This window comes from Cryptomeria japonica, unplaced genomic scaffold (genome assembly GCF_030272615.1).
Source record: "Cryptomeria japonica unplaced genomic scaffold, Sugi_1.0 HiC_scaffold_85, whole genome shotgun sequence".
NCBI lineage: Eukaryota > Viridiplantae > Streptophyta > Pinopsida > Cupressales > Cupressaceae > Cryptomeria > Cryptomeria japonica.
The window spans coordinates 90,001-101,455 of NW_026728907.1; the positions used below are offsets into that span (position 1 = coordinate 90,001).

The 11,455-nt window shown below is 58.9% G+C and overlaps 1 non-coding gene across 1 annotated transcript; it reads left to right on the plus strand.

Annotated features, from left to right (window-relative positions):
• The first annotated feature begins 10,911 nt into the window (after nucleotides 1-10,911).
• LOC131864432 (5S ribosomal RNA) lies at nucleotides 10,912-11,030 on the plus strand. Its single transcript, XR_009363239.1, has one exon. It is a non-coding gene; the product is annotated as a 5S ribosomal RNA (ribosomal RNA).
• The last annotated feature ends 425 nt before the right edge of the window (nucleotides 11,031-11,455 follow it).

Consider the following 11,455-nt stretch of genomic DNA (forward strand, 5'->3'; position numbering starts at 1 on the left):
GGCGGGAAGGCCCCAACGGCTAGACGGAAGAGGCTTCAGGGCCACCTCGGAATGGTCCAAGCATCGGACGCGCTTGGGGCGACTGCCAGTGCCAACCCCTTATCCCGCGATGCGTCCGATACACAGATGGTTCCAAGGCGGCCGAGGAGCCTCACCGCATAGCAATCGGGGGTGCGAGGCGAGGGATGGGGCGGGAAGGCCCCAACGGCTAGACGGAAGAGGCTTCAGGGCCGCCTAGGAATGGTCCAAGCATCGGACACGCTTGGGGCGACTACCAGTGACAGCCCCCTATCCCGCGATGCGTCCGATACGAAGATGGTTCCAAGGCGGCCGAGGAGCCTCACCGCATAGCAATCGGGGTGCGAGGTGGGGGATGCGGCGAGATGGCCCCAACGGCTAGACGGAAGAGGCCACAGGGCCGCGTCGGAATAGTCCAAGCATCGGACGCGCTTGGGGCGACTACCAGTGACAACCCCTTATCCCGCGATGCGTCCGATACGAAGATAGTTCCAAGGCGGCCGAGGAGCCTCACCGCATAGCAATCGGGGTGCGAGGTGGGGGATGCGGCGAGATGGCCCCAACGGCTAGACGGAAGAGGCTGCAGGGCCGCCTCGGAATAGTCCAAGCATCGGACGCGCTTGGGGCCACTACCAGTGACAACCCCTTATCCCGCAATGCGTCCGATACGAAGATAGTTCCAAGGCGGCCGAAGAGCCTCACCGCATAGCAATCGGGGTGCGAGGTGGGGGATGCGGCGAGATGGCCCCAACGGCTAGACGGAAGAGGCCACAGGGCCGCCTCGGAATAGTCCAAGCATCGGACGCGCTTGGGGCGACTACCAGTGACAACCCCTTATCCCGCGATGCGTCCGATACGAAGATAGTTCCCAGGCGGCCGAGGAGCCTCACCGCATAGCAATCGGGGTGCGAGGCGAGGGATGCGGCGAGATGGCCCCAAAGGCTAGACGGAAGAGGCTGCAGGGCTGCCTCGGAATAGTCCAAGCATCAGACGCGCTTGGGGCGACTACCACTGCCAACCCCTTATCCCGCGATGCGTCCGATACACAGATAGTTCCGAGGCGGCCGAGGAGGTGGGGGATGCAGCGAGATGGCCCCAACGGCTAGACGGAAGAGGCTGCAGGGCCGCCTCGGAATAGTCCAAGCATCGGACGCGCTTGGGGCGACTACCAGTGACAACCCCTTATCCCGCGATGCGTCCGATACACAGATAGTTCCGAGGCGGCCAAGGAGCCTCACCGCATAGCAATCGTGGTGCGAGGTGGGGGATGCGGCGAGATGGCCCCAACGGCTAGACGGAAGAGGCTGCAGGGCCGCCTCGGAATGGTCCAAGCATCGGATGCGCTTGGGGCGACTACCACTGCCAACCCCTTATCCCGCGATGCGTCCGATACACAGATAGTTCCAAGGCGGCCGAGGAGCCTCACAGCATAGCAATCAGGGTGCGAGGCGAGGGATGCGGCGAGAAAGCCCCAACGGCTAGAGGGAAGAGGCTTCAGGTCCGCCTCGGAATGGTCCAAGCATCGGACGCGCTTGGGGCGACTACCAGTGACAACCCCTTATCCCGCGACGCGTCCGATACACAGATAGTTCCAAGGCGGCCGAGGAGCCTCACCGCATAGCAATCGGGGTGCGAGGCGAGGGATGCGGCGAGAAGGACCCAACGGCTACACGGAAGAGGCTTCGGGGCCGCCTCGGAATGGTCCAAGCATCGGACGCGCTTGGGGCGACTACCAGTGACAACCCCTTATCCCGCGACGCGTCCGATACACAGATAGTTCCAAGGCGGCCGAGGAGCCTCACCGCATAGCAATCGGGGTGCGAGGCGAGGGATGCGGCGAGAAGGACCCAACGGCTACACGGAAGAGGCTTCGGGGCCGCCTCGGAATGGTCCAAGCATCGGACGCGCTTGGGGCGACTACCAGTGACAACCCCTTATCCCGCGACGCGTCCGATACACAGATAGTTCCAAGGCGGCCGAGGAGCCTCACCGCATAGCAATCGGGGTGCGAGGCGAGGGATGCGGCGAGAAGGACCCAACGGCTAGACGGAAGAGGCTTCGGGTCCGCCTCGGAATGGTCCAAGCATCGGACGCGCTTGGGGCGACTACCAGTGACAACCCCTTATCCCGCGACGCGTCCGATACACAGATAGTTCCAAGGCGGCCGAGGAGCCTCACCGCATAGCAATCGGGGTGCGAGGCGAGGGATGCGGCGAGAAGGACCCAACGGCTAGACGGAAGAGGCTTCGGGTCCGCCTCGGAATGGTCCAAGCATCGGACGCGCTTGGGGCGACTACCAGTGACAACCCCTTATCCCGCAACGCGTCCGATACACAGATAGTTCCAAGGCGGCCGAGGAGCCTCACCGCATAGCAATCGGGGTGCGAGGCGAGGGATGCGGCGAGAAGGACCCAACGGCTAGACGGAAGAGGCTTCGGGTCCGCCTCGGAATGGTCCAAGCATCGGACGCGCTTGGGGCGACTACCAGTGACAACCCCTTATCCCGCGACGCGTCCGATACACAGATAGTTCCGAGGCGGCCGAGGAGCCTCACCGCATAGCAATCGGGGTGCGAGGCGAAGGATGCGGCGAGAAGGACCCAACGGCTAGACGGAAGAGGCTTCGGGTCCGCCTCGGAATGGTCTAAGCATCGGACGCGCTTGGGGCGACTACCAGTGACAACCCCTTATCCCGCGACGCGTCCGATACACAGATAGTTCCAAGGCGGCCGAGGAGCCTCACCGCATAGCAATCGGGGTGCGAGGCGAGGGATGCGGCGAGAAGGACCCAACGGCTAGACGGAAGAGGCTTCAGGGCCGCCTCGGAATGGTCCAAGCATCGAACGCGCTTGGGGCGACTACCAGTGACAACCCCTTATCCCGCGACGCGTCCGATACACAGATAGTTCCGAGGCGGCCGAGGAGCCTCACCGCATAGCAATCGGGGTGCGAGGCGAGGGATGCGGCGAGAAGGACCCAACGGCTAGACGGAAGAGGCTTCAGGGCCGCCTCGGAATGGTCCAAGCATCGGACGCGCTTGGGGCGACTACCAGTGACAACCCCTTATCCCGCGACGCGTCCGATACACAGATAGTTCCGAGGCGGCCGAGGAGCCTCACCGCATAGCAATCGGGGTGCGAGGCGAGGGATGCGGCGAGAAGGACCCAACGGCTAGACGGAAGAGGCTTCAGGGCCGCCTCGGAATGGTCCAAGCATCGGACGCGCTTGGGGCGACTACCAATGACAACCCCTTATCCCGCGACGCGTCCGATACACAGATAGTTCCGAGGCGGCCGAGGAGCCTCACCGCATAGCAATCGGGGTGCGAGGCGAGGGATGCGGCGAGAAGGACCCAACGGCTAGACGGAAGAGGCTTCAGGGCCGCCTCGGAATGGTCCAAGCATCGGACGCGCTTGGGGCGACTACCAGTGACAACCCCTTATCCCGCGACGCGTCCGATACACAGATAGTTCCGAGGCGGCCGAGGAGCCTCACCGCATAGCAATCGGGGTGCGAGGCGAGGGATGCGGCGAGAAGGACCCAACGGCTAGACGGAAGAGGCTTCAGGGCCGCCTCGGAATGGTCCAAGCATCGGACGCGCTTGGGGCGACTACCGTTGCCAACCCCTTATCCCGCGATGCGTCTGATACACAGATAGTTCCGAGGCGGCCGAGGAGCCTCACCGCATAGCAATCGGGTTGCGAGGCAGATTATTGGGAAGGGAACCCCCTGGGATGCGGCTCAAGCAGTGCCCAAAGGGACTGGAATGCGGAATCACATCGAGAGACCCAAATGCTATACGAGGGCTCAAATCGAATTATCGATTTGGCCACGACATGGACGCATCGGAACGACTACCTTTGCCGAACCACTCGCAATTGCATCCATACCGAAACCAATAGACATTTCCGTTAGAGCCCTCGCATAGCATTCGGGAATCTCGCATGCCCCTCTAAATCGACCAATGCTGGCGCTCAATGAAAATCCGAGCGCTACCACCGTTCGAGCGCCAGCATTGGTCGAGTTAGAGGGGCACGGGGGAGAATGCTCCAGTCAACACCTCCCCTATATAAGTTATTTGTCCGATTCTCGCACAACCGTAGTCTGCCTCGTCGAATCAAACAACGGTCCCAGATTCCGACTTCCGTTCCGTAGAGACCCAAAAGCTAGATGGAGGCTCGCAAGAAAGAGAGTCGGCGCATAGCAATCGGGTTTCTCGAACGTTTAGGGACCGAGCTCACTTGCGGATAGGGCAAAATCCGCCAAGCAACCCAAAAGCTAGACGGGGGCTCGAATCGAATCGCCTAGGCGGCCACAACAACGACGTGTTGGATCGACTACCAGTGCCAAACCATTCAGCAAGACTAGTCTGTGTCGAGGCCGGATAGAGATTCTCAGAGAGCGCCCGCATAGCATTTAGGAGACCTGCCGCGTCCCTCACACTCGACAAATGGTGGTGCACGTTTATAAATCCGAGCGATCCCAACCCTTTCAAGCACCAACATCGGTCGAGATAGAGGGGCACGGAGGGGGCTGCGTGAGACAACACAGTCCCCTATATAAGTTATTTGTCCGATTCTCACACATCCGAAGAATGGTCATCAAATCGGACAACAGCCCAAACTTCCGACTTCCGTCCCAGAAAGCCCAAGAGCTATCTAAAACGTTCATGGCCGGAACTCGATCGCGGCTATACCAGTCCGCCAAGCAACCCAAAAGCTAGACTGGAGCTCTAGTCGAATCACCTCTGTGGCCATTGCAAGGACGTGTTGGAGCGACTACCATTGCCGAACCATTCCGCAGGTCGAGTCCATACCAAGGCCGCATAGAGATTCACGATGAGCTCCTGCATAGCAATCAGGAGACTTGCCGTGTCCATCACAATCGATAAATCCTGGTGCAAGATTTTTGCATCCGAGCGCTCCAACCAGTCGAGCACCAGCATCAATCGACATAAACGGGCACGGGGGGAGGATGCTCGAGAACACTACCTCCCCTATATAAGTTATTTGTCCGATTCTCAAGCAGCCGAAGTCTGGTCATCGAATCGGGTCAAAGACCACAACTTCCGACTTTACCCACAATGCAAGTCATCGAATCGAACATCGGCCCCCGAGTCGGACTCCATGCGTATGTCAGGTCATCGGACCCAAATTCCGCCTTCCTGCGCATGGCGGGCCATCAATATCAACTCGGTCATCGGACCCAAACTCCGCCTTTTTGCGTATGGCACGCCTTCAAATCGGTCATCGGACCCAAATTCCGCCTTCCTGTGCATGGCGGGCCATCAACATCAACTCGGTCATCGGACCCAAATTCCGCCTTTCTGCGCATGGCACGCCATCAACTCGGTCATCGGACCCAAATTCCGCCTTCCTGCGCATGGCAGGTCATCGGACACAAATTCAGACCTCGCCAATATGCCTACGTATCGAATCGGTCATCGGACCCAACTTCCGACTTCATCCATACTGTAGGGTCTTTGAGGTTGGCGCGGTGCGCTCAACCCAGGGAGTCGACCCATCGAAGCATACACCTCCCCTATATAAGCTATTTGTCCGATTCCCACACCTGTGTAGTTTGCACCTCTGACCAGGACATCGACCCCAACTTCCGAACTCGACTGCAACGACGGCACCAGCGCCTTGGTGCGCACCTTGCGACGCACAGTCCCAACATTCGCCTTCCTGCACATGGCAGGTCATCGGACCCAAATTCCGACCTCGCGAGTATGCCTACATATCGAATCGGTCATCGGACCCAACTTCCGACTTCATCCATACCGTAGGGTCTTTGAGGTTGGCGCGGTGCGCTCAACCCGGGGAGTCGACCCAACGAAGCATACACCTCCCCTATATAAGCTATTTGTCCGATTCCCACACCTGTGTAGTTTGCACCTCCGATCAAGACATCGACCCCAACTTCCGAACTCGCCTCCAACGACCGAACCAGCGCCTTGGTGCGCACCTTGCAACGCACAGTGCCAACATTCGCCTTCCTGCACGTGGCAGGTCATCGGACCCAAATTCCGACCTCGCGAGTATGCCTACATATCGAATCGGTCATCGGACCCAACTTCCGACTTCATCCATACCGTAGGGTCTTTGAGGTTGGCGCGGTGCGCTCAACCCGGGGAGTCGACCCAACGAAGCATACACCTCCCCTATATAAGCTATTTGTCCGATTCCCACACCTGTGTAGCTTGCACCTCCGATCAGGACATCGACCCCAACTTCCGAACTCGACTAAAAAGACCGCACCAGCGCCTTGGTGTGCACCTTGCAACGCACAGTGTCAACATTCGCCTTCCTGCACATGGCAGGTCATCGGACCCAAATTCCGACCTCATGAGCATACCTACTAATCGAATTGGTCATCGGACCCAACTTCCGACTTCATCCATACCGTAGGGTCTTTGAGGTTGGCGCGGTGCGCTCAACCTGGGGAGTCGACCCATCGAAGCATACACCTCCCCTATATAAGCTATTTGTCCGATTCCGACACCTGTGTAGTTTGCACCTCCGCTCAGGACATCGACCCCAACTTCCGAACTCGCCTGCAACGACCGAACCAGCGCCTTGGTGCGCACCAAAAGTGCGCACTTTTGGAGGGCACTTTTGTGCGCTCCAAAGGTGCGCACTTTTGGAGGGCACTTTTCTGCGCTCCAAAGGTGCGCACTTTTGGAGGGCACTTTTTGGAGGGCACTTTTCTGCGCTCCAAAGGTGCGCACTTTTGGAGGGCACTTTTTGGAGGGCACTTTTCTGCGCTCCAAAGGTGCGCACTTTTGGAGGGCACTTTTTGGAGGGCACTTTTCTGCGCTCCAAAGGTGCGCACTTTTGGAGGGCACTTTTTGGAGGGCACTTTTCTGCGCTCCAAAGGTGCGCACTTTTGGAGGGCACTTTTTGGAGGGCACTTTTCTGCGCTCCAAAGGTGCGCACTTTTGGAGGGCACTTTTCTGCGCTCCAAAGGTGCGCACTTTTGGAGGGCACTTTTTGGAGGGCACTTTTCTGCGCTCCAAAGGTGCGCACTTTTGGAGGGCACTTTTTGGAGGGCACTTTTCTGCGCTCCAAAGGTGCGCACTTTTGGAGGGCACTTTTCTGCGCTCCAAAGGTGCGCACTTTTGGAGGGCACTTTTGTGCACTCCAAAGGTGCGCACTTTTGGAGGGCACTTTTCCTGTGCTCCAAAGGTGCACACCTAGGTGAGCACCTTCGACCACACCTTGTAGCACACCAAACTCTGACTTTCGACTTCATCCGCAATGCAGGGTCTTTGAGGTTGGCGCAATGCGCACAACCAGGGGAGTCGACCCATCAAACCCAACACCTCCCCTATATAAGCTATTTGTCTGATTCTCATACATGCGTAGCCTGCAGGAGCAATTAGGACATCGACCCCAACTTTCGGCTTCTAAACGAAAACAAGGTCTTTGAGGTTGGTGTAATGCGAACAACTAGGGGAGTCAACCCATCAAACCCAACACCTCCCCTATATAAGCTATTTGTCTGATTCTCATACATGTGTAGTCTACAGGAGCAATTAGGACATCGACCCCAACTTTTGACTTCTTAACGAAAACAAGGTCTTTGAGGTTGACGTAATGCGCACAACCAGGGGAGTCGACCCATCAAACCCAACACCTCCCCTATATAAGCTATTTGTCCGATTCTCATACATGTGTAGCCTGCAGGAGCCATTAGGACATTGACCCCAACTTTTGACTTCTTAACGAAAACAAGGTCTTTGAGGTTGGCGTAATGCGCACAACCAAGGGAGTTGACCCATCAAACCCAACACCTCCCCTATATAAGCTATTTGTCTGATTCTCATACATGTGTAGCCTGCAACAACGATTAGGACATCCACCCCAACTTCTGAATTCGTCTGCGTTGACCGCACCAAAGGTGCACGCCTTGGTGCTCACCAAAATCCGACTTCCGACTTCTTCTGCTATGCGGGGTCTTTGAGGTTGGCGCAGTGCGCACAACCAGGGGAGTCAACCCACCGAATGCAACACCTCCCCTATATAAGCTATTTGTCTGATTCTCATACATGCGTAGACTGCAGCAATGATTAGGACATCCACCCCAACTTTTGACTTCTTAAACAAGACAGGGTCTTTGAAGTTGGTGCAGTGCACACAACCAGGGGAGTCGACCCATCAAACGCAACACCTCCCCTATATAAAGCTATTTGTCCGATTCTCATACGTGTAGTCTGCAGCAGCGATTAGGACATCGACCCCAACTTCCGAATTCGTTTGCATTGACCGCACCAAAGGTGCACGCCTTGGTGTGCACCCTGGAGTGCACTTTGGTGCTCACCTCGGTGCACACTTTGGTGTGCACCTCGGTGTGCACCAAAGGTGCGCACCTTGGAGCGCACCAAAGGTGTACACTTTGGAGCGCACCACATAGGGTCTTTGAGAGGTTGGCGCAGTGCGCACACCAAGGTGGGTGTTGAGGTGCGTGCCGAGGTGGGTGGGTGCTAGGGTGCGCTCCATGGTGGGTGCCAGGGTGGGTGCGTGCTAGGGTGGATTCCAAAGAGGGTCATAGGGTGGGTGCCAAGGTGGGTTGGTGATATAGTGGGTTCAAAGGTGGGTACTAGGGTGGGTTCCAAGGTGGGTCACAAGTTGGGTGCCAGGATGCGTGGGTGTTAGGTTGGGTGCCAAGGTGGGCTCCTGCGTGGGTGGGTGCTAGGGTGGGTTTCAAGGTGGACGCGAGGGCGGGTGCCAAGGTGGGTAACAAGTTGGGTGTTAGGATGGGTGAGTGCTAGAGTGGGTGCCAAGGTGGGTGGGTGCTAAGGTGGATGCCAAGGTGGTTCACAGGGTGGGTGGGTTCTAGGGTGAGTTCCAAGGTGGGTCACAGGTTCAGTGCTAGGGTGGGTGTCAAGGCGGGTGTCGAGGTGCCTGGGTGCTAGGGTGTGGATGCCAATGTGGGTCATAGGGTGGGTACTAGGGTGGGCTGCAATGTGGGTGCCAAGGTGGGTAACATGCTCGGTGGGTTCTAAATTGGGTGCCAGGGTGGGTGTGCACCCACCTTGCCCGAGGTGGGTGCCAAGGTGCCAGTGTGGGTGGGTGCTAAGGTGGATGCCAAGGTGGGTGAGAAGGTGGGTGATAGGTTGAGTGGTAGGATGGGTGGGTGCCAAGATGGGTCACAGGGTGGGTGCAAGGGTGGGTAGGTGCTAGGGTTGGTGTCAGGGTGGGTGGGTGCTAGGTTGGGTTCCAAGGTGGGTGCGAGGGTGAGTGTCAAGGTGGGTCACAGGTTAGGTGCTAGGATGGGTGAGTGCTAGGGTGCAAAGGTGCCAGGGTGGGTGCTAGGATGGGTCGATGCTAGGGTGAGTGGCAAGGTGGGTCCACAAGTGTCAAGGTGGGTGCCGAGGTGGGTGCCAAGTCGGCGACTGCTATGGTGGATGCCAAGGTGGGTCACGGGGTGGGTGCCAAGTTGCTAGGTTGGGTTCCAAGGTGGGTGCCAACGTGGGTGCTAGGGTGCGTGGGTTAAAGGGTGTGTCACAACGTGGGTGCCAGGATGGGTGCGCACCCACACTGGCCAAGACGGGTGCGGGTGCAAGGTTGGGTTCCAAGCCCGGTCACAGGCTGGGTGCTAGGATGGGTGGGTGCCAAGGTGGGCACCAGGGTGGGTGCACCCACCCTGGCCAAGGTGGGTCACGGGGTGGGTCCTAGGGTGGGTAACGGGGTGGGTACTAAGGTGCGTGCCAAGGTGGGTCATAGGGTGGGTGCCAAGGTGGGCACCAGGGTGGGTGTGCACCAACCCTAGCCAGGGTAGGTCACGGGGTGGTTGTCGGGGTGGGCGTCAAGGAGCCAAGGTGGGTGGCAAGTAGCCAAGTTGCGTGCCAAGGTGGGTGTCGGGGTGGGTGCCAAGGATCCAAGGTGGGTGCCAAGGAACCAAGGTGGGTGTCTGGGTGGGTGCCGAGGTGGGAGCCAGGGTGGGTCCCAAGGTGAGTGCAAAGGTGGGTGCCAGGGTCAAGGTGAGTGCCAATGTGGGTTCCAAGGTGCCAGGGTCAGGGTGAGTGCCAATGTGGGTTCAAAGGTGCTAAGTTGGGTGCGAGGTTGGGTGCGAGGGTGGGTGGGTGCCAAGGTGTGCTAGGTGGAAGCCCGGGTGGGTCGGCATCCCATGGGTGTCGAGTTGGGTGCCTGATGGGTGCTTCTTGTCAAGTTTTAGTCGTCGGGACTCATTTCGAGCCTTAGAGGTCGTTTCTTGTCCGGTTGCCCTGTCTTCGACCTGGGAACCCAATTTTGGTCCTCGGGTCCCATTTTTTTTTGTCTCGCATCCCACTTTTGGCCTGTGGCCTTTTCGGGGTCGATTCTCGTTTTGGGCATCAGAGCATGTTTCTTCTCCTAAAACCCAATATTTGTTTATTAAGTCTCGGAACACATTTTTGTTCTCGTGGACCCATCATGGGTCTTGGAACGCATTTGTGGTCCTTGGGTCCCATTTTGCATCCCGAAACTTGTGTTTTGGTGCTTGATCCCTATTTTGGGTGCCCACCTTGCACCAAGTGCGCACCCGGGGCAAACCGAGCGCCTTGGTGCACCGGGGCAAGATCGAGCGTGCACCCGAGGCGCCCCGAACATGCACCAAGGTGCACTCGGCCCACATGTGAGCGCAGGTCGTTGCGCCCGAGGTGGTGTGTGGGCACCGCGTTGCAGACGGGACACTGCACGCACACGACGCCCCCTCCAGGTGCACGCACGTAGGCCGGGCCGGGTGCACACCCGACGCCCTAGCAAGGTGCGCGCACCCGGGCAGGGCTCACACTTGGCGAACGGGGCGCACTTCGCGAGGGAGGGTGTGCACCTCGACGGGGGTGGGTGGCCGGGGTGGATTCGCACGTGGGTCGCGGTTTGCTAAGTACACACTGCGACAAGCTCATAACGGGTGCGATCATACCAGCGTTAGTGCACCGGATCCCATCAGAACTCCGCAGTTAAGCGCGCTTGGGCCGGAGTAGTACTGGGATGGGTGACCTCCCGGGAAGTCCCGGTGTTGCACCCTTTTTTAGTTTTTCGCCGGGCGTCGCAATGCTATTTGAATAAACCTTTTGCCCGTTTGCGTTCTCGTCGGGGCCGGGCCGGGCCGGGGTGCGCTGCCCGCACTACCGCGCGCGCGGGGGCGACACCGAGCGCGCACCCGAGGCGCCCCGAGCACACAGGCCACGGTGCAACCCGGGCGTTGTGCGCGCACCCCGGTGCGCCCGAGGTGCTGCGCGCGCACCCAGGTGAAATCGGTGTGCACCTCGGCCAGTGCGCGCTCGGTCGAGTCGCGCACGTTGGCCAAGGTGCACGGTGATGTTTCTTACTCTAAGGTTCCGCACCAGACGCCCGGGACAGGTGAGCGAAGCTGGGCGGGGCCGGGTGCGCGGCCGGGGCAGGTGCACGCAGCTGGAGAGAGCTTTGGAGCACACTTCGGAGCGCACCAAT